Source organism: Chenopodium quinoa, unplaced genomic scaffold (assembly GCF_001683475.1).
Source record: "Chenopodium quinoa cultivar QQ74 unplaced genomic scaffold, ASM168347v1, whole genome shotgun sequence".
In the NCBI taxonomy this organism is placed as follows: Eukaryota; Viridiplantae; Streptophyta; class Magnoliopsida; order Caryophyllales; family Amaranthaceae; genus Chenopodium; species Chenopodium quinoa.
The window spans coordinates 648,857-669,431 of NW_018745275.1; positions in this window are offsets into that span (position 1 = coordinate 648,857).

Here is a 20,575-nt window from a genome sequence, read left to right on the forward strand (position 1 = left end):
AAAAGAAGCCGCTCATTAAAGACCGGCAAAATATTCAGAGCCCCGGCCTCCTGGCCGGGTAAATACAAAACAAACGGCACGCAGGCCGTGGAAAGAAGACATAAAGCTTAAGAAGGGGGCAGATCTTCAATATTAGTAGCTGTCGCCTGGTCAGCACTCTTCTTTGATGCATTACCCCTAAGCGGCACAAGCGCCATTACCGGCTGCTCCTCCTCCAACGCTTCCTCCAACGCCTCTTCCTCAGCAGCCGCCAGGATCTCTTGATTATATCTATCAGAACACTGGCGGTACGTTTTTTCCCATGAGGCAAAGTCGGCATTGGGGAAGAGGCGACCCCAAGTCATGCGCTGGATTTGAGCAGAGTCTTCCATCATCTCCTGGACCAGCTCTTTCTTTTCTTGCTCGGCCTTTTCCGAGAGCTCCTGAGTAAGACTCTTCTCCTAGGTCACCAGGCGTACCTTTACGCTCGCCAAGGATTTCTCCAAGGCTTCGTATGAGGACATCTTTTGGCGAAGAGGTCTCAGCTCGGCCTTGAGGCTGTTGATGGTCGCCTCCAGCTCGCTATTCCTCTTCTAAGCCGCCTCTAACTGAGCCCGGATAGCGGCGGTAGCCTGCGCCTGATAATAAAGAATATCAATGGTCAGAACTTCATTTTGGGAAATTTGAAACATTGCCTTATCATAGTCAGAGGCGACTATAGCTTTTGCAGCCTTTACCTCTTTGTTCTTCCGGTCAAGCGGCTTGTGAAGGTCGTTCACTCGGAGCAGGGCCTAAGTAAAAAGGAACAGGCTTCAGTTTCCAAACAAAAAGAAAACAGGCGACCTGGAATTCAAATACTCAAAAATATGCTGTATACCTCAGCACGGACCCCTGCAATCCCGTCTAGGTCAAGGGTGCCGACACCCCTGACCGCCTCCCTTTCAGCTGGAGGAACGGCCTTGATCATAGACTTGGCCACCTCGACCAAGTCAGGCTCCTAAGGGCCGGCTGCATCAAGAATAAACAAACGGATTAGACCTAGTAAAGAAGGGAGCAAGTTCAAAATTTACAAGGACAATTTCATACTTCTAGGTGGCCCAGCTGAAGTTTTAGAAGAAGTGGTCGGCTGTTTCTCAGCCGCCGCATGTTTCCTGGTAGAACCAGGAGAGCTCGCAACAGTCGTCCTCCGGGCCTTGGGGTCTGGCTGTTGGGAAGAAGAAGCTCTTGGAGCGTCCGTCTCTTGGGAAGAAGAAGAAAAAAGTCAGTATATGCATAAACACAACTCCAAAAAGAGGGTGAAAGGTTCGAAGCCCACCAAGGGTGCCCCCTTGTTGGGGGAGTCGGTTGAAGACTGTTGCATGATGGAGGCCCGCAACATGGTCGCCGCAGTCTTGGAGGCGGTAATTTTGCTCATGGCGTCCGCTGCAAAAAAAAACAGCAAAGTTAATAAAAGTTATAACAAAATGCACGGAACAACAGAGTATTCGACAGGCCGACTACCTCTTGAGCGCCGACTGCTGAGGCCACAGGCAGCCAAAAAGTACTCGTCGTAGAGCCATTTGAAGCTCGGGACGCAGTGCAGGGGTCCTTGCTCTCGTACCCCTGAAGTAGAGTTCACCTTCGACTCTACTTTAAAGAGTCCTTTATCTAGGATCTCTTTCTTAGCCTTGGGGGGAACAGGCGGCATGCTACGGCCGCCTGCAAGAAGGGGCGGATTCCTGTTCCACCTGTTGAAGCGCTTGTTCAGCTCTGTGTCTGAACTCTCAATGATGAAGAAGGTGCACCGCCAGTCCTTCCATTTGTTTGCTTTACCTCTCGTCATGAGGTAGCCCCTGTGGTTCGTCAATTGATACCAGTCGGTACCGCCTGCCTTAGGGGTCCGGCTGAGGTAGTTCATGTGGGAGAAAGCCTCGAAGCTCGGCTCCACCCCGTGCAATTCGCACCCGGCCACATAGCCGAGTACGTTGACCCAGGAGTTCGGGGATAACTGCCATAACCCCAACTCATACCCATCCAAGATCCGCTGAACAACCGGATGTAATGGGAAGCGCAGCCCAGCCTTGATGGCCGCCTCGTAGCAGCCAAAGCAGGCGCTATCATAACTGGTACCAGCCGGCCAGACGACTGTGTCTTATGGATCCGGCACAAACACTAAAAAGCCGGGGCCCATTGTGTGGTTTGCGATAAAGCTCTCCACTTTCTCTTGCATGGCTGTGATCCGGCCCCGAGGTACCGTGCAGTAGTAGGGGGTATTTTGCTCTCGGTGAGAGGCGGATGGCTCCGCCCAATCGTCCCCCTTCTCAACTGCGTTAGAAAGCCTCGCCTCTTGCAGGCGATTGTTTTTCTCTTCTGTGTCCAGAGAAGCATGGCCAGAAGAGCTAGACTCGAAATCGTCCTCTGACGAGTCCGAAGAGGACGACTCCTCCCCTCTCCCGGAGGGGCCCGCCTCCTCTCCTTCAAAAGGAGCAGGGGAGAATGTAGAATTGTCAACTGTAAAATGGGAAAGGGTCACCTTGACTCCTCCCTCGGAACCGCCGGCTTTCAAGCCGCTTTGTTTCACTTCCACACCTGGCGCCTGGTCAGATGTTTCACTAATCGGCACCTTGTGGGAGGAGCCGTCTGAGTTTGAGATCCTGGAAGTCTTTTTTGTTCTGGCCATCATACTCTACATAGACACAGATACAGTCGGACTTTGTATAAAGGGCAAAGATGGGTCCAAAAAAGGGCAGGCGGCACTCCTAGTCCTAGATTCAGCCGTCCCCGGTGACCGGCTGATCACTAACCTAGGTCGTGTCGTGTGCTTCCGTGGTGCCATTTCAAAAAAGAATAAAATAAAGAGAAAATTAAGAGTAAGAGAACCGACGGTTACCTGAACGAGTGACGTTGATGGAGTTCTGAAAATCCTGTGCAGTCGGCTTGTCAGAGCAGGCGGTAGGCAGAAAGGGTCCAAAATGTCAGAGCAAGTTCAGGGGTCCGAATGTTCTCTCACAAAGTTCTCAAGTGTGAAAATGACTGAAGTCAACACTCCCTTATATAGGCGAAGTGAGAAGGCAAAGGGTCACTTCAAGAATTCATAATTTGGGTGGGAAAATCTCTCGGCCTTTCGCCAAGTGACACCTGTAGCAGGCCGTCGCCTGTTACAGTGCGACACCTGTCACAGGTAACACGTGACCAGTCACGTGCCACCTGTGAGGGGCAAATGATTAGGGGATTTTGCTCCCACCAATCGGAATGCGCCACGTGGGCCAATCAGGTCCTGCCAAGTGTCCCCAAGTTGGAACTGTCAGGGCTTGCCACGTGGCACACGCTTATTCGTCCACCTTGGACCTATTATGTCATGACACGTGGCATACTCCATGCCTAATGGAGAAACCGGCCACTCAGGCCCAACTTCCGAGGGAAGCCCAATCAGCCCTAGGTTAACCTAAACCTAGGATTGGCACGTTTCCCAAGGTTATAAATACCTCCCTTAATCCTCATTAAGGGGGATTACATGAATTACATGCTGATCACGCTAAAAAAGCAGATTACATACATTAAACACTCTCGCCTAGAGAGACCCAATCACTTTAATTTCCGCATTAATTACTCCTTAATCAAGTACTAACTTGACCGTCGGAGGCGGAGCTCCCACCACCAGGAGTCTCCGTTGTTTTGCAGGTACAGGCGTCCGGTTCCAGTCTCGAAATTGTAACTCTCCCGCAGGACATCAGAAAACCCCGAAACAGCTAGCATACACTTACACTATCGTCGTAAGGCACACAAACTAAGGTCATGCAATAGTCAATCACCTAATGACTATTCCTAAACCACACTATCTTCAAGATTTAATTCAAGTAACTCAACCACAACATGCATATGGCCATAAACATGGAGTGGCCAATAAGTATTAGCCCAAGGAAGATTTAATCACAAATATTGCAAATTAACTTAGCCTAACATACATCAAACTCAAGCGTACGTTCACCAAACCCCTAGCAACAAGAAACTACTCACTATCCATAACTACAACTACAATCATGGTAAGCAACATTATAACCAATGGAATAGTGAGAAAGACAATGTTTTTATCAACTAAACTAACAAAGGTAGAAACTGTAATCATAAAAACAAGAGAATATAGAAAAATATACCAAAACCTTCATTGAAATCCAACTAAAGAACCATGCATCACCCAAGCTCCAAGCTTGACCATACACCAATGTTGCAAAATACTTCTTCAAACACTAAGAGCAAAACTAGTGTTGATGGGCAATGAAATTACACTAAAAACTATCAAGATTCTTCAATACAAAAGTGGCTAAAACAATAATCTAGAAGTATTCCTCAAAAGCTCTCATTCAAGGTTTCTACGCTAAAAAGTATGCTAATGATAGAATTGAAAGGAATGGTGTCCTTCCAACAAGTGTATTCTTTCGATAGAGGGTTCAGAATTATTATAGAGTTAATTCTTCAGTAAGATCAAGTGATCAGAAAGCCTAGGTGGAGGCCGCTTCCGATCAGTAATATCAAGGTACAATTGATATTACAGCTTAATCTTAACTGAACCCTTCGGGTCGAACCCAATCGAATCACCGATCCAAGACGATGAATTAATCCGAAAGGATTCAATGAGTCGACAGAGTTTTACGAATACAAACGTCGGATATCGAGCCTAGGGCGTCAAGACCGAGCGTCGCAAAATCACAAAGCAACAAGTATGAACATAGCCCTAGCACCACATTGGCCTAGCCATGTGGATGCTAGGCTAGTTCGAGCTAGCAAGCACCTAGCATGACTAGGCGCAAGCCTTAGCACACTAGGTGTGCTAGGCGCACCATCGCAGCCTAGGCACACCATTGCTGACCATCGCAGCCCTAGCATCATGCCTAGGCGCTATCGCAACCATGGCATGATGCCTAGGCACCATCGCTGCCTACCGCAAGCAATAGGCGCACCAGGGGCACCAGGCAGCCTATCGCCAGCACCACAAGCACCAGGAAGCCCATCGCAGCTAGCAGCGTGCTTGCCTGAATGCTTAGGTGCGCATTGAAGGGCCACACACGCACCAGCACAACCATCACAGTGTTGAGCACTGGCGCATGTGCATGTGCTTGGTGCGTGCCTCGCACCAAGCATAGTTGTGCTAGGCACTGGCTGACGTGTGCTAGTGCGAGGGCACTTGGCAGCATCGCCCATCACGCATGCTAGGCCCTTACGTGCGTAGGTGCACTGGCTGGGCTAGCAATGCGTGCGGCGCATGTGCGTGGGGTGCATGGCTGATGCGTGTGCGAGAGGTGCAGCAAGGGATGAGAGGGTGATGCGTGTGGCTGGCAAAGCAAGGGGGCCAGCATGCGTGGCTCGCTAACAGCACGCATGCTGGCTATGCAAGCATGTGCGAGAGAGAGGCGAGGGCCAGCACCAGCGCCTAGCACTGGCACGCACCAGCGCCAAGCAACGACCAAACTGCCTGGCTAGGATGCGAGGCTACTGGCTGGGCTGGTGCTAGCTGGCTAGGCTAGCTGGCGTGCTAGCTAGCAGCAGCCTAGCAGCCCTTACGTTGAGGCAGTTTTGTAAGGGGTGGGGACCAAGGCTTAGGCAAAGCCTTGGGGCGCAAGGCAATGGTCCCCCCACCTCTCCATGGTCCTCACCTAACCTTCTCTCTCCCCTTGACACTTGTTGCATTGTGATTGAATTTATTTATTAATTTATTTTAGAAATAAATTAATTGCCTAATTATTCATTCTCCCACATTGGTTGGGGAATGAAGTTCAAGGGTGCATTTCCCTATAAATACCAAAGGCATGGTATTGGGAAATACACAACCTTGAGTAGAATTAAAAAGGAAACTCTTATAATTAGAGTAAACCTTTGATTCGTAAAACTCATAGTTTTGTTTTTTCCGGGTCCTGACTAACCTTCAAGACTTAGGACGCTCGGGTCGGGTCGAGGGTACAATCTTTCGGAGATCTCGTAGTTTCGTGATTTTGAAGTAAGAGCTCTTCGAGAGCGAAGCACACAACAAAGGTATAATTCTTGTTCTGAATCTTGTTTGATTAAGTTTATTATGCTTGTTAATTGCTTTAATTAAGGGGCGGGTCTTGGGGGTTTCCTTCCGCTTAGTGTCGGGTCCCTACGAAACCCTACAACGGTATCGGAGCCACGCTCCTTTTAATTTTTGCAATTAATTTTTTAATTTAGGTGTTTTCAAAAGAATTTATTTTTCTGGTTCATGTTCTTCTAATTAGATTAGATGCTTGTTTTAATTAATTTTAAAACTCGATTTTATTCTCGATTTGCATGTCGAACCCAGATTTTGGCTCAAAAATAGTGATTTTTGGGTGGAATCGACATTCAGGAAAAGATTAAATTCTCTTTGAGGGCTGTTCAGAAGCTAAATTCGAACCAGAAACCCAATTTTTCTGGGGTTTTTCATTTTTCAACGAAAATTTTAATTCTTTTTAAGCCTTGATTAATGCAAGCATTAAAAGGTTAGATTAAATTCACATTTGCATCACTAATCTACAAGTTTTAAAATATCCTTAAGCATAATAATAGAGTTTTTATTAGTGCTTAAGTTTATATACCATTTTTCACATAAACTTGTTTTTCACAAATTTTGCAAATAAATTGCAATAAAATGTGAAAGCTTGTTGTGATATTGTAATTTTAAGTTCCTATAATGTTAAAGTTCTAATCTTTAAAGGTTTAAATGATTGGAACCCTAACCCTAAATTCCATGTTGAACAAAGTTTGGATTTTTCATGTTTGGTTGATTAAAATACATCAAGTTCAAATACTTGTGAGTAAAATTTGATTAATCTTCATATTGGAAGATGTAATCTTGGTATTTTACATATGTATGAAAGTTGGAAAATTTTTCATTAGATGATTAGTTTATTTTTCCAATTCCCGTTTGTCAAATCCATTATTAATTTGCATATTCGCAAGATTAGTTATGGACATAGCTCATTTTATTTCAAGCATTAAGTAAGACCTAATTTTGTTCAAAATAAAATTTTGGATAATTTAGGCTTGTGCACCAATGAAAATAAGTTTATTTAAGTCTTATTTTATTTTATTTTTATTTTATTTTATTTTTCCTCAAATTAATTCTAAAATGTAATTTAGAATTAAATTGTGTCACACACAAATCGGAATTAAATTCCGAGAAATGGCACGCAAAACAAGGCAAAAACACCCAAGCGCCACCAAGGCTAGCCAGGCTGCCTAGCAGCCCACATGTGGCTGCCTATGTTGTGCAGGGGTGTGCCATGATGCTATGTGGCGGGGAGGCTTGGGGCTAAGTGTATGGAGCAGTGGCGAGGGCTGGCTTGCGAGGGGATGCTGCTGGGCAGCATGGCAGCAAGCACAAGCCCAGTGCACCACTTGCTGGCAGGCGCCAGCTTGCTAGCCAGCATGCGTAGCATGCTTGGCAGGCTGCTGGTGCTAGTAGCGTGGCTTGCTGTGCTGGGCGCAGCATGCTAGCACCACGCACCACAGCACAAGGCATGGCTGCCTAGCAGCCATGGTGCGCACCCACCTAGCACTTGCGTGGAATTTTTGCTTTATTTTGAGCTATAAGATTTTGCGAAAATCTTGCTGTTTTAATAATTTTAAATAATTATTTTAACGAGGTTAAAAACCTCGATTTTCGATTTTGCAAAATTTTGACAAATTATCTGTTATGCCGACTTAATTAATCAAATTAATTAAGTATGGATGCGGAATTTAGTGGGAGCTTAATTAATTTTGTGAGCATTTTGCGTTTAGAAATAATGGATTAAACAACTTTGACTAGTTTTAATTAGGCGCGTTAATCGGATTAACCACCTAAGTTAGTTACTAGTTTTGCGTGTTTAATTATGTATTTCGTAAAATTGCATGGGCCATTCACAAATAGTGAATGGGTGAATGGAAGATTGTTTTAAAACAGGTTATTGAAAATGGCAACTAGTGGGGCCCGACTAGGATAGAAAATACGAACTGCGTTCCGTTATGTATTTTTGTAAATCTAAATACGGTCTGCGAACCGTTTAGTATTTTTGTACTATTAGATTAATCTTAGTCGTTATAGCTACCTTTATTTATTTTGGCCAAGATGTCTCAAGACGGCGTTTCAATGAAGACGAGCCAAAATGAAGACCCGTGGAAATTGAAGATTTCAAGGGATCATGCTAGTTGCCAAATGCATCATTTTATGCTTTATATATATACATTTTGTTATTATATATGATTTCTAGATGCATGTCTAGGATTTCTATATGTTGCGACGATTAGTTAAGTTCACTTAAATCAACCAACATAGAAACCCTAGGTCCCTTAATAATATTAAGCTAAAATTTGTCGTTCCAAGAACAACACTTACCCAACTAATGCGCGTATGTGATGGACTACGCCAAAGCGAGACATCACTACTTCCCTAGGAACGTAAGGTATACTAGGTATACGAGTTGTCTTGGTTAAGCTCAAGGATATCAGTAAGGAGTCCTTAGATGTCGTGGCAAAAGAGATAAAATGTCAAGGATGCATTAGATGGGACATTTTATAAAACCGAGAGTAGCTTGGAGCTATTAGCAATTGGATTTCTTACCTTAAGATATTTAATGATTAAGACAAGCCATAGCATGCTTAACCATTTCTTGATCTTTGGGATCTCGGAATCATTTTATTCTCGCTTAAAAGGGACAATTTTATAAATGCGTGGATAAAATGCTCAATAAGATTGAAAATATGCATGAACGTTTTAAATTTCAGCTTATATATTTATGAATGGTTTTTCATTTCAAATTCTTTCAATTGTAGAACCGTGTCTGCAAGTAACTCAAACAACAACCAATTCTCTTTGCGCTCAATTCTCGACAAGGAGAAGTTGAGTGGGCCAAACTTTCTTGATTGGCAAAGAAATCTACGCATTTTATTAATGAAAGAGAAAAAGGAATACGTCCTTGATGAGGAAATGCTCGACACTCCCAATGAGGAGGTCACTCAGGCTGCCCTTAACCGATGGCAAAGTGCCAATCGGGATGTCAAATGCATCATGTTGGCCACTACATCTCCGAACCTTCAAAAGACTTTATTTGAAAAGGAGACGGCATTTGAGATCATTTCTGAGCTTCAGAATATGTTTCAAGAGTAGGCCCGAACTGAAAGGTTCGAAACCCACACGCAAATCCTTGAGAGCAAGCTCAAGAAAGGAGAGCCAGTCAGCCCGCATGTCCTCAAAATGATTGGATTATTTGAGAACATGGAAAGGCTTGATGCTGGGTATTCAACCAAAATGGCAATTGACATCATTCTCCACTCGCTTCACAAAGGCTATGATCAGTTCAAAATGAACTATAATATGCATAGTATGGAGAAAACCCTCATTGAGCTTCATGGTATGTTGAAGCAAGCCGAGCAAACCCTCAAGGATGAGGGCAAGCATGACATGCTCATGGTGAGGAAGGGCAAGCCATTCAAACGTCCGGGCAAAAAGAAGAACTTTAAAGGGAAAAAGAAGAAGTTCCCGTCTAAGTCAAAATCTGCCAAGGGCAGCAAGGAAAAAAAGGCAGCCTCTTCTAAATCTGATTCCGAATGTTTCTACTGTAAGAAGAAAGGACATTGGAAACGAGACTGCCTTAAATTCAAGGAAGATAAGAAGAACGGCAACGTTTCTTCTTCATCAGGTATTTTCGTTATAGACTTAAACTTTGCTAGCAAAACATCGTGGGTATTAGATACCGGATGTGGTTCACACCTTTGTTCCAATGCTCAGGGACTAAGGATAAATAGGAGGCTAGAGAACGGAGAGGTCGAGCTTCGGGTCGGCAATGGAGCAAGGATGTCTGCCGTCTCCGTTGGAACTCTCAGTTTTTCTTTGCCCTCAAGCTTATTCTAGAACTTGAAAACTGCTATCATGTTCTAAGAGTGACCAAAAACATTATTTCAATATCGGCGTTGGACGCCAAAGGATTTGAATTTCGAATCAATTATTTATTTTGATAATGTTTTATATGGTAAGGCACATTCAGAAAATGGTCTTTATGTGCTTTCACTAGATAAACAGGTTTATAACATCGATAATACTGCCTAAAGGGCTAAGACCATCGAGCCGAATCAAACCTACTTGTGGCATTGTCGCCTTGGCCATATTAACATCAAGCGCATCAAGAAACTTCTTCAAGAAGGTGTTCTTGACTCATTCGACTTAGAGTCGTTTGAAAATTGCGAAGGATGCTTATTAGGAAAGATGATAAAACAGCCTTTCTCCAAGTTGGGAGAAAGGGCAAGTGACTTATTAGGTCTTATACACACGGATGTATGTGGACCAATGAGTACACCCGCAAGACAAGGTTACCGATACTTCATCACTTTCACCGACGATTTTAGTGGATATGGCTATATCTACTTAATGTCGAATAAATCTGAATCCTTTGAGAAATTCAAAGAATTTCATAAAGAAGTTGAAAATCAACTTGGCAAGAAAATTAAAGCACTTCGATCGGATTGAAGTGGCGAGTATTTGAGCCATGAATTCGACGATCAATTGAAAGAAAATGGTATTCTTTCATAGTTTACACCTCCCGGAACTCCTCTATGGAACGGAGTGTCCGAACGGAGGAATCAACCTTGTTAGACATGGTTCGATCAATGATGGGTCTTAGTGAACTCCCTATCTCTTTCTGGGGACATGCGCTACAAAGTGCAGCACTAACACTGAATAGAGCTCCGTCAAAAGCTGTTGAAAAGACTCCATTTGAATTATGGACTAAGAAACCTCCTAGGTTGTCTTTTCTCAAGATTTGGGGATGCGAAGCATATGTCAAGCGATTAAATTCGGACAAACTTCACCCCAAATTAGATAAGTGTTTCTTTGTGGGATATCCAAAAGAAACCAAAGGATATTACTTCCACAATAAATCCGAGAACAAAGTATTTGTTGCTCGTGACGGTGTCTTTTTGGAGAAGGAACACATTTCCAAAATGACAAGTGGGAGGAAAATCGAACTCGATGAAGTTCGAGAATACGAGCAACAATGTCAACTTGACAAAACTGACAATCTAGATGCTTTGGAAGCATCTAAGAAGGATGGTCAGAATCAAACTGACAATGAAAATGCTCAACCGATTACCCTTCGTAGGTCGCAACGGCAAAAATCTCAACCAGACAGATACCTCGGTATCGTCTTAACCGATGATCAGGACATCCTAGTCATGGATGGTGATGAGCCGGAAACATACAAGCAAGCTATGACGAGCCCCGACTCTGCAAAATGGCAAGAGGCCATGAGATCCGATATGGATTCCATGTCTGAAAATCAAGTCTGGGACTTGGTGAATTTGCCCGAGGGTTATTCACACATTGGTTGCAAATGGATCTTCAAAGTGAAGACAGACAATGATGGAAATGTATCGATATACAAAGCTAGACTGGTGGCAAAAGGCTATAGACAAATACACGGGATTGACTATGATGAAACTTTTTCACCGGTTGCAATGCTAAAATCCGTCCGGATCATCCTAGCAATTGCTGCATATTACGATTATGAAATATGGCAAATGGATGTCAAAACCGCCTTCCTTAATGGAATTTTGGAAGAAACTATGTATATGACACAACCAGAAGGTTTTGTCGATCCAGGCAACGCTGGAAAGGTTTGCAAGCTGAAGAAGTCCATTTATGGACTAAAGCAAGCCAACAGAAGTTGGAATCTGCGATTTGATGAAGCTATTAGCAAGTTTGGTTTTGTCAAGAATCCAGATGAATCTTGTGTATACAAGAAGGTCAGTAGGAGTGATATTGCATTCCTAGTCTTGTATGTCGATGACATACTTCTCATTAGAAACAGCATAAAATTACTAGAGTCCGTAAAGGGCTGGTTAGGAAAGTGCTTTTCAATGAAGGACTTAGGAGAGGCACAGTACATATTGCGCATCAAGATCTATAGAGATAGATCTAAAAGGATGATTGGATTAAGCCAGAGTACTTATATTGATAAGGTACTGGCTTGATTCAACATGGAGAATGACAAGAGAGGGCATTTACCCATGTCCCATGGCATAACTCTCAACAAGAAACAGTGTCCACAGACACCTGTTGAGCGAGAAAGAATGAATCAGATCTCATATGCTTCGCTGATCGGATCAATCATGTATGCCATAATATGTACAAGGCCAGATGTATCGTATGCATTGAGTGCAACGAGCCAATACCAATCGAACTCAGGAGAGGCGCATTGGACTGCGGCCAAGAATATCCTAAAGTACCTAAAAAGGAACAAGGACAAGTTCCTGGTGTATGGATGCCACAAAGAACTGGTTGTTGAAGGTTACACCGACGCTAGCTTCCTGACTGACAGAGACGACTTCAAGTCACAGTCAGGGTATATATTTTGCCTAAATGGAGGAGCGTTTAGGTGGAAGAGTGCCAAGCAGAGCACCACTGCAGACTCTACAACTGAAGCCGAGTACTTAGCCGCTTTAGAAGTTGCCAAGGAAGCTGTTTGGATTCGCAAGTTCATTAGAGAACTTGGTGTTGTACCCTCAATCAAGGGGCCGATAGACCTCTGTTGTGATAACAATGGAGCTATCGCTCAGACCAGGGAGCCGAGAGAACACCAGAAGGTAAAACACGTGCAAAGGCGATTTCACATGATAAGGGAATGGAAATCCGAAGGTGAAATAAGAATTTTTAAGATTGGCACAGATGATAATGTGGCCGATCCTTTTACTAAACCGCTGCCTTAGGTGAAACACAACAAGCACATTGAGGCGATGGGAATCAAGCATGTTGGAGACTGGCGTTGAAATTCCCTGTACATGTGTTTTAATTAAACTGGTAGTTTTAATGTAAAACACTGTATAGAAACCATTCATTAATGGAGTAATTAATTTTTGTGCAAAATTATCATTCACTCCATTACTATTTAATTGTGGTTTAGAATTAAATAATGAGTCCATTAGATTTACGGAAATATTCAAAACAGGGTATCAAGACCATGTCTTTGATAAAGAAACACCTGTTAAGTGAACGTTGAATATTTAAATAGAAAATTATCCCTAATCGAGGTCATCTAACGGATGGACAATTAATGACCGCCACAGATTAGTGTGTAGTATGATTTACAACACCGTTTCTTGTGCTGCGAGGACGTGACAGTCATAAATCATTTGCACAGGTACAATTTGAAACTGTACTGGATAAGACCTATGAGAGTACTTTAAGAAATTTCAAAATTGTCATAAGTACATATCTCATTATGACTATCGGAACCTGTTTCCTCCGACAATGAGTATTGTGAAGTTTTCTTGTTTGTGTACTAGACTCTTTGATGTTTCCTAACGTCTGTCGTAACTGGGGATCATAACGGGAACACTCAAGAGACTAAGTCCTCTTAGTAAGAGGAACTTACAATGCAAGACTTGGATTGTCCCCCTATTGACAATGCGGAAAATGTTTTGTTGTTTACAAGGCCGCTCGAAGAGCGAGAATGTGAAAATGCATGGCCGTGCTCAGATGGATGACGATAAATCTTACCTTATAGTTCACGAAGAAACATTAAGAGACATAGGAAATGGGATATACACTGTATGCACACTTGTCTGGAAGGACAAGTGGGAGATTGAAAGGAATGGTGTCTTTCCAACAAGTGTATTCTTCCGATAGAGGGTTCAGAATTATTACAGAGTAAATTCTTCAGTAAGATCAAGTGATCGGAAAGCTTAGGTGGAGGCCGCTTCCGATCAGTAATATCAAGGTACAATTGATATTACAGCTTAATCTTAACTTAACCCTTCGGGTCAAACCCAATCGAATCACTGATCCGAGACGACAAATTAATCCGAAAGGATTTAATGAGTCGACAGAGTTTTATGAATACAGACGTTGGATATTGAGCCTAGGGCGTCGAGACCGAGCGTCGCAAAATCACAAAGGAACAAGTATGAAGATAGCCCTAGCACCATACTGGCCTAGCCATGTGGATGCTAGGCTAGTTCGAGCTAGCATGCACCTAGCATGGCTAGGCGCAAGCCTAAGCACACTAGGTGTGCTAGGCGCACCATCGCAGCCTAGGCACACCATCGCTGACCATCGCTGCCCTAGCATCATGCCTAGGCGCTATCGCAGCCATGGCATGATGCCTAGGCACCATCGCTGCCTACCGCAAGCAATAGGCGCACTAGGGGCACCTGGCAGCCTATCGCAAGCACCACAAGCACCAGGCAGCCCATCGCAACTAGCAGCGTGCTTGCCTGGATGCCTAGGTGCGCATGGCAGGGTGTTACGACTGTCGCGTGTCTACCAAAAATAAACCTAACTAAAACCTCCTAAAATGTAGTAGGGTAATCTACGATCGATCCCACAGAGAATTAAATTATCAAATTATTACTTGTGTATGTTAAAAACCCCTGTTTTGAATAATGACTATTACGATCTAATATATAAAAATACGAACTTGAAAAAAAGCTAAGTATGGAGATGTTAAATTAACAGTAAGAATAAATATTAAAAATCAAGAATGACGAAATAAGGATTGGGAGATACAATATAGCATTGGAATATCGATTGATCATCGAATTATATAAATCATGTTTTTATCTCAATGTTAGCCGATGAACACAAATAAAGATTCAACACTTCCTTTAATTGCAAATAAACTAAACAAGCTCTTGGAGTATTGTCTAACTAACTAACAATCTAGAACAAGCTCTCTGGACTCGATTAATTAGGAGCATTAATAACTAGGAAATAGCTAACTTAAGCCAAAATAAGCTCAAGATATAAACACTTACAACTCAATTAATTTATACTAATACAACAGATTATCACTCCAATCAAGATATAAACATAATAAGCTCAAATCATAACATTCTTAATCTCACAATACAATAATCCAATGTATACTATATCTCCGTACCCGTATTAAATCTAGCCTGATGAAAGGAATAGTGTCCTTCCAACAAGTGTATTCTTCCAAAAGAGGGTTCAGAATTATTACGGAGCTAATTCTTCAGTAAGGTCAAGTGATCGGAATGCCTAGGTGGAGGCCGCTTCCGATCAGTAATATCAGTGTACAATTGATGTTACAGCTTAATCTTAACTGAACCCTTCAGGTCAAACCCAATAGAATCACCGATCCGAGACGACGAATTAATCCGAAAGGATTTAATGAGTCAGCAGAGTTTTACGAATACAGACGTCGGAAATCGAGCCTAGGGCGTCGAGACCGAGCATCACAAAATCACAAGCGACAAGTAAGAGTATAGCCGTAGCACCACAATGGTCTAACCATGTGGATGCTAGGCTAGTTCGAGCTAGCATGCACCTAGCATAACTAGGCGCACCATCGCAAGCTCAAGGCGCACCATCGCAGCCTAGGCATGCGCATGGCAGCCTATCGCAAAGCACCACAAGCCCCAGGCAGCCCATCGCAGCTAGCAGCGTGCTAGCCTGGGTGCCTGGGTGCACATGGAAAGCCATCGTAAGCGCCACAAGCACCAGGCAGCCCATCGCAGCTAGCAGCATGCTAGCCTAGGTGCTTGGGTGCATGTGGCATGCTATCGCAGCAGCATGGAACCACGCACAGCACCATCGCAGTGCTAGGCACATGCGTGTGTGCTGGCACGCTAGCTGGCAGCCAGCTAGCCCTCCCTTAACCCGGTTTGTTCAAAGTTGTGGGGACCAAGTCAAGCCCTTGGGGAGCAAGGCATATGGTCCCCCACCTAACCTTGGCCACCACTCCTTTGCATTAGAACATGCCACTTGTTGCAATATGATTAACTTGATTATTTATTTAATTTGGAAATTAAATAAATGATTGATTTTCAACACTCCCACATTGGTGGAGGATGAAAAACCAAGGGTTCATTTCCCTATAAATACCATGCTAGGATATTGGGAAATGAACAACCTTGAGTGGAATTAAAAAGGCAACTCTAAGAAAGAGTAAACCTTTTATTCGTAAAACTCATAGTTATTTTGTCCAGGTCTTGACTAACCTTCAAGAATTAGGATGCTCGGGTCGGGTCGAGGGTACGATCCGTCGGAGATCTCGTCTTTTCGGGATTTTGAAGTAAGAGCTCTTTGCGAGCGAAGCACGCGTCAAAGGTATAATTCTTGTTCTTAATCTTGTTTGATTAAGTTTAATATGCTTGTTAATTGTTTTAGTTAAGGGGCGGGTCTTGGTGGGTTTCCTTTCGCTTAGTGCCGGGTCACTACAAAACCCTACAGCGGTATCGGAGCCACGCTCCTATTAATTTTTGCAATTATTTTTTAATTAAGGTGTTTTAAAAGAATTTAATTTTCCGGTTCATGTTCTTCCAATTAGATTAGATGCTCGTTTTAATTAATTTTAAAACTCTATTTTATTTTCGATTTGGCTGCCGAACCCAGATTTTGGCTCAAAAATAGTGATTTTTGGGTGGAATCGACATTCTGGAATAGATTCAATCCTTTTAGGTCTGTCTAGAAGCCAAATTCGAACCAGAAACCCAATTTATCTGGGGTTTTTCATTTTTCAACGAAAATTTTAATTCTTTTTAAGCCTTGATTAATGCAAGCATTACAAGATTAGATTAAATGCACATTTGCATCACTAATCTTCTGGTTTTAAAATATCCTTGAGCGTAATAATGGAGTTTTTATTAGTGCTTAAGTTGATATACCAATTTTTCACATAAACTTGTTTTTCACAAATTTTGCAAATAAATTGCAATAAAGTGTGAAAACTTGTTGTGATTTTGTATTTTAAGTTCCCAAATAATATTAAAGTTCTAATCTTTAAAAGTTTAAATGATTGGAACCCTAACCCTAAATTCCATGATGAACAAAGTTTGGATTTTTTCATGTTTGATTGATTAAAATCCATCAAGTTCAATTACTTGTGAGTAAAATTTGATTAATCTTCATATTGGAAGATGTAATCTTGGTATTTTACACAAGTATACAAGTTGGAAAAATTTTATCATTGGATGGTTATTTTATTTTTCCAACTCCCATTTGTCAAATCCATTATTAATTTGCATATTGGCAAGATTAATTTTGGACATAGCTCATTTTTTTTCAGCATAAAATTAGACCTAATTTTGTTCAAAATTGAAATTTTGGATAATTTAGGCTTGTGCACCAATAAAATAAATTTTATTTTAGTTAGACTTATTTTATTTTATTTTATTTTCCCTCAAATTAATTCTAAAATGTAATTTGGAATTAAAAATCCAAGGAAATGCACGCAAATCGATGCAACACCGCAAGCGTCACCAAGGCTAGTCGGGCTGCCTATGGTGTACGCAAGGCTATTGCACCAATGCGCGTGGCTACTGTGTGGCAGTGGGAGTGGTGTGCTGCCATAGTGCTAGGTGCATAGCGGGGCTGCTGGTGCTGCTTGTGCGTGCTGCTGGGCAGCGAGGCAGCATGCCCCAGCCAGCCTGCCAGACGCTGCCAAGCACCAGCTAGCAAGCTAGCATGCGCAGCATGCGTAGCGAGCTGCTAGTGCTGGCAGGCGCAACATGCCATGCTGGGCGTGCATGCTGACACAGCACAGCAAGCGCAGCACATGAGCTGCCTAGCAACCATGGTGCGCATCCACCCAATGCTTGTGTGGGGTATTTTGCTTGATTTTGAGCTATGTGTTTTTGCGAAAATTTTGCCAAATTATGGGTTATGCCGACTTAATTAATCGGATTAGTTAAGTACGGATGCGGAATTTAGTGGGAGCTTAATTAAGTGCGTTAGTATTTTGCGTTTAGAAATAATGGATTAAACAACTTTGACTAGTTTTAATTAGGTGCGTTAATTGGATTAACCACCTAAGTTAGTTACTAGTTTTGCGTGTTTAATTATGTATTTCGTAAAATTGCTTGGGCCATTCACAAATAGTGAATGGGTGAATGGAATATTGTTTTCAAAACAGGTTCTTTGAAAATGGCAACTAGTGGGGCCCGACTAGGATAGAAAATACGGACTACATTCCGTTATGTATTTTTGTAAATCTAAATACGGTCTGCAAACCGTTATGTATTTTTGTACTATTAGATTAATCATAGTCATTCTAGCTAGCTTCTTTTATTTCATTTTTGGCCAAGATGTGTCAAGACGGCGTTTTGACGAAGACGTGCCAAGATGAAGACCCATGGAAATTGAAGATTTCAAGGGGTCATGCTAGTTGCCAAATGCATCTATTTTTATGCCTTATATATTGTTATTATATATGATTGCTAGATGCATGTCTAGGATTTCTATATGTTGCGACGATTAGTTAAGTTCACTTAAATCAACAAACATAGGAACCCTAGGTCCCTTAATAATATTGAGCTAAAATTTGTCGTTCCAAGAACAACACTTACCGAACTAATGCGCGTACGTGATGTATTACGCCAAAGCGAGGCATCACTACTTCCCTAGGAACGTAAGGTACACTAGGTATACAAGTTGTCTTGGTTAAGCTCAACGATATCAGTAAGGAGTCCTTAGATGTCGTGGCAAAAGAGATAAATTGTCAAGGATGCATTAGATGCGACATTTTATCAAACCGAGAGTAGCTTGGAGCTATTAGCAATTAGATTGCTTACCTTAAGATATTTAATGATTCAGACAAGCCAAAGCATGCTTAACCATTTCTTGATCTTTGGGATCTCGGAATCATTTTATTCTCGCCCATAAGGGACATTTTTTAAATGCGTGGATAAAATGCTCAATAAGTTTGAATATATGCATGAACGTTTTAAACTTCAACTTATTGATGTATGAATGGTTTTTCACTTCAAATTATTTCAATTGTAGAATCATGTCTGCAAGTAACTCAAACAACAACCAATTCTCTTTACGCTCAATTCTCGACAAGGAGAAGTTGAGCGGGCCAAAATTTCTTGATTGGCAAAGAAATCTCCGCATTGTACTAATGCAGGAGCAAAAGGAATACATCCTTGATGAGCAAATGCCCGACGCTCCCAATGAGGAGGTCACTCAGGCTGCCCTTAACCGATGGCAAAGTGCCAATCGGGATGTCAAATGCATCATGTTGGCCACCCTGTCTCCGGACCTTCAAAAGACTTTCTTTGAAAAGGAGACAGCCTTTGAGATCATTTCTGAGCTTCAGAATATGTTCCAAGAGCAGGCCCGAACTGAAAGGTTCGAAACCCACAGGCAGATCCTTGAGAGCAAGCTCAAGAAAAGAGAGCCAGTCAGCCCGCATGTTCTCAAAATGATTGGATTATTTGAGAACATGGAAAGGCTTGATGTTGGGTATTCAATCGAAATCGCAATTGACATCATTCTCCACTCCCTTCACAAAGGCTATGATCAGTTCAAGATGAACTATAATATGCATAGTATGGAGAAAACCCTCACCGAGCTTCATGGTATGTTGAAGCAAGCCGAGCAAACCCTCAAGGATGAGGGCAAGCATGACATGCTCATGGTGAGGAAGGGCAAGCCATTCAAACGTCCAGGCAAAAAGAATAGCTTTAAAGGGAAAAAGAAGAAATTCCCGCCTAAGTCAAAATATGCCAAGGGCAGCAAGGACAAAAAGGCAGCCTCTTCTAAATCTGATTCCGAATGTTTCTACTACAAGAAGAAGGGACATTGGAAATGGGACTGTCTCAAATTCAAGGAAGATAAGAAGAAAGGCAACGTTGCTTCTTCATCAGGTATTTTCGTTATAGACTTAAACTTCGCTAGAAAAACATCATGGGTATTAGATACCAGATGTGGCTCACACCTTTGTTCCAATGCTCAGGGACTAAGGATAAATAGGAGGCTAGAGAAGGGAAAGGTCGAGCTTCGGGTCGGCAATGGAGCAAGGATGTTTGCCGTCTCCGTTCGAACTCTCAGTTTGTCTTAGCCCTCAGGGCTTGTTCTAGAACTTGAAAACAGCTATCATGTTCCTAGAGTGACCAAAAACATTATTTCAATATCGGCGTTGGACGCCAAAGGATTTGAATTTCGAATAAAAAACAATAGTTGTTTTATTTATTTTGATAATGTTTTATATGGTAAGGCAGATTCAGAAAATGGTCTTTATGTGCTTTCACTAGACAAACAGGTTTATAACACTGAAAATACTGCCAAAAGGGCTAAGACCATCGAGTCGAATCAAACCTACTTGTGGAATTGTCGTCTTGGCCACATTAACATCAAGCGCATCAAGAAACTTCTTTAAGAAGGTGTTCTTGACTCATTCGACTTAGAGTCGTTTAAAAATTGCGAAGGATGCTTATTAGGAAAGATGATAAAACAACCATTCTCCAAGTTGGGAGAAAGGGCAAGTGACTTATTAGGTCTTATACACATGGATGTATGTGGACCAATGAGCACACCCGCTAGACAAGGTTACCGATATTTCATCATTTTCACCGATGATTATAGTAGATATGGTTATATCTACTTAATGTCGAATAAATCTGAATCCTTTGAGAAATTCAAAGAATTTCATAAAGAAGTTGAAAATCAACTTGGCAAGAAAATTAAAGCACTTCGATTGAATCGAGGTGGCGAATATTTGAGCCATGAATTCGTTGATCACTTGAAAGAAAATGGCATTCTTTCAGAGTTGACACCTCCCGGAACCCCTTAATGGAACGGAGTGTCCGAACGGAGGAATCAGACCTTGTTAGACATGGTTCGATCAATGAT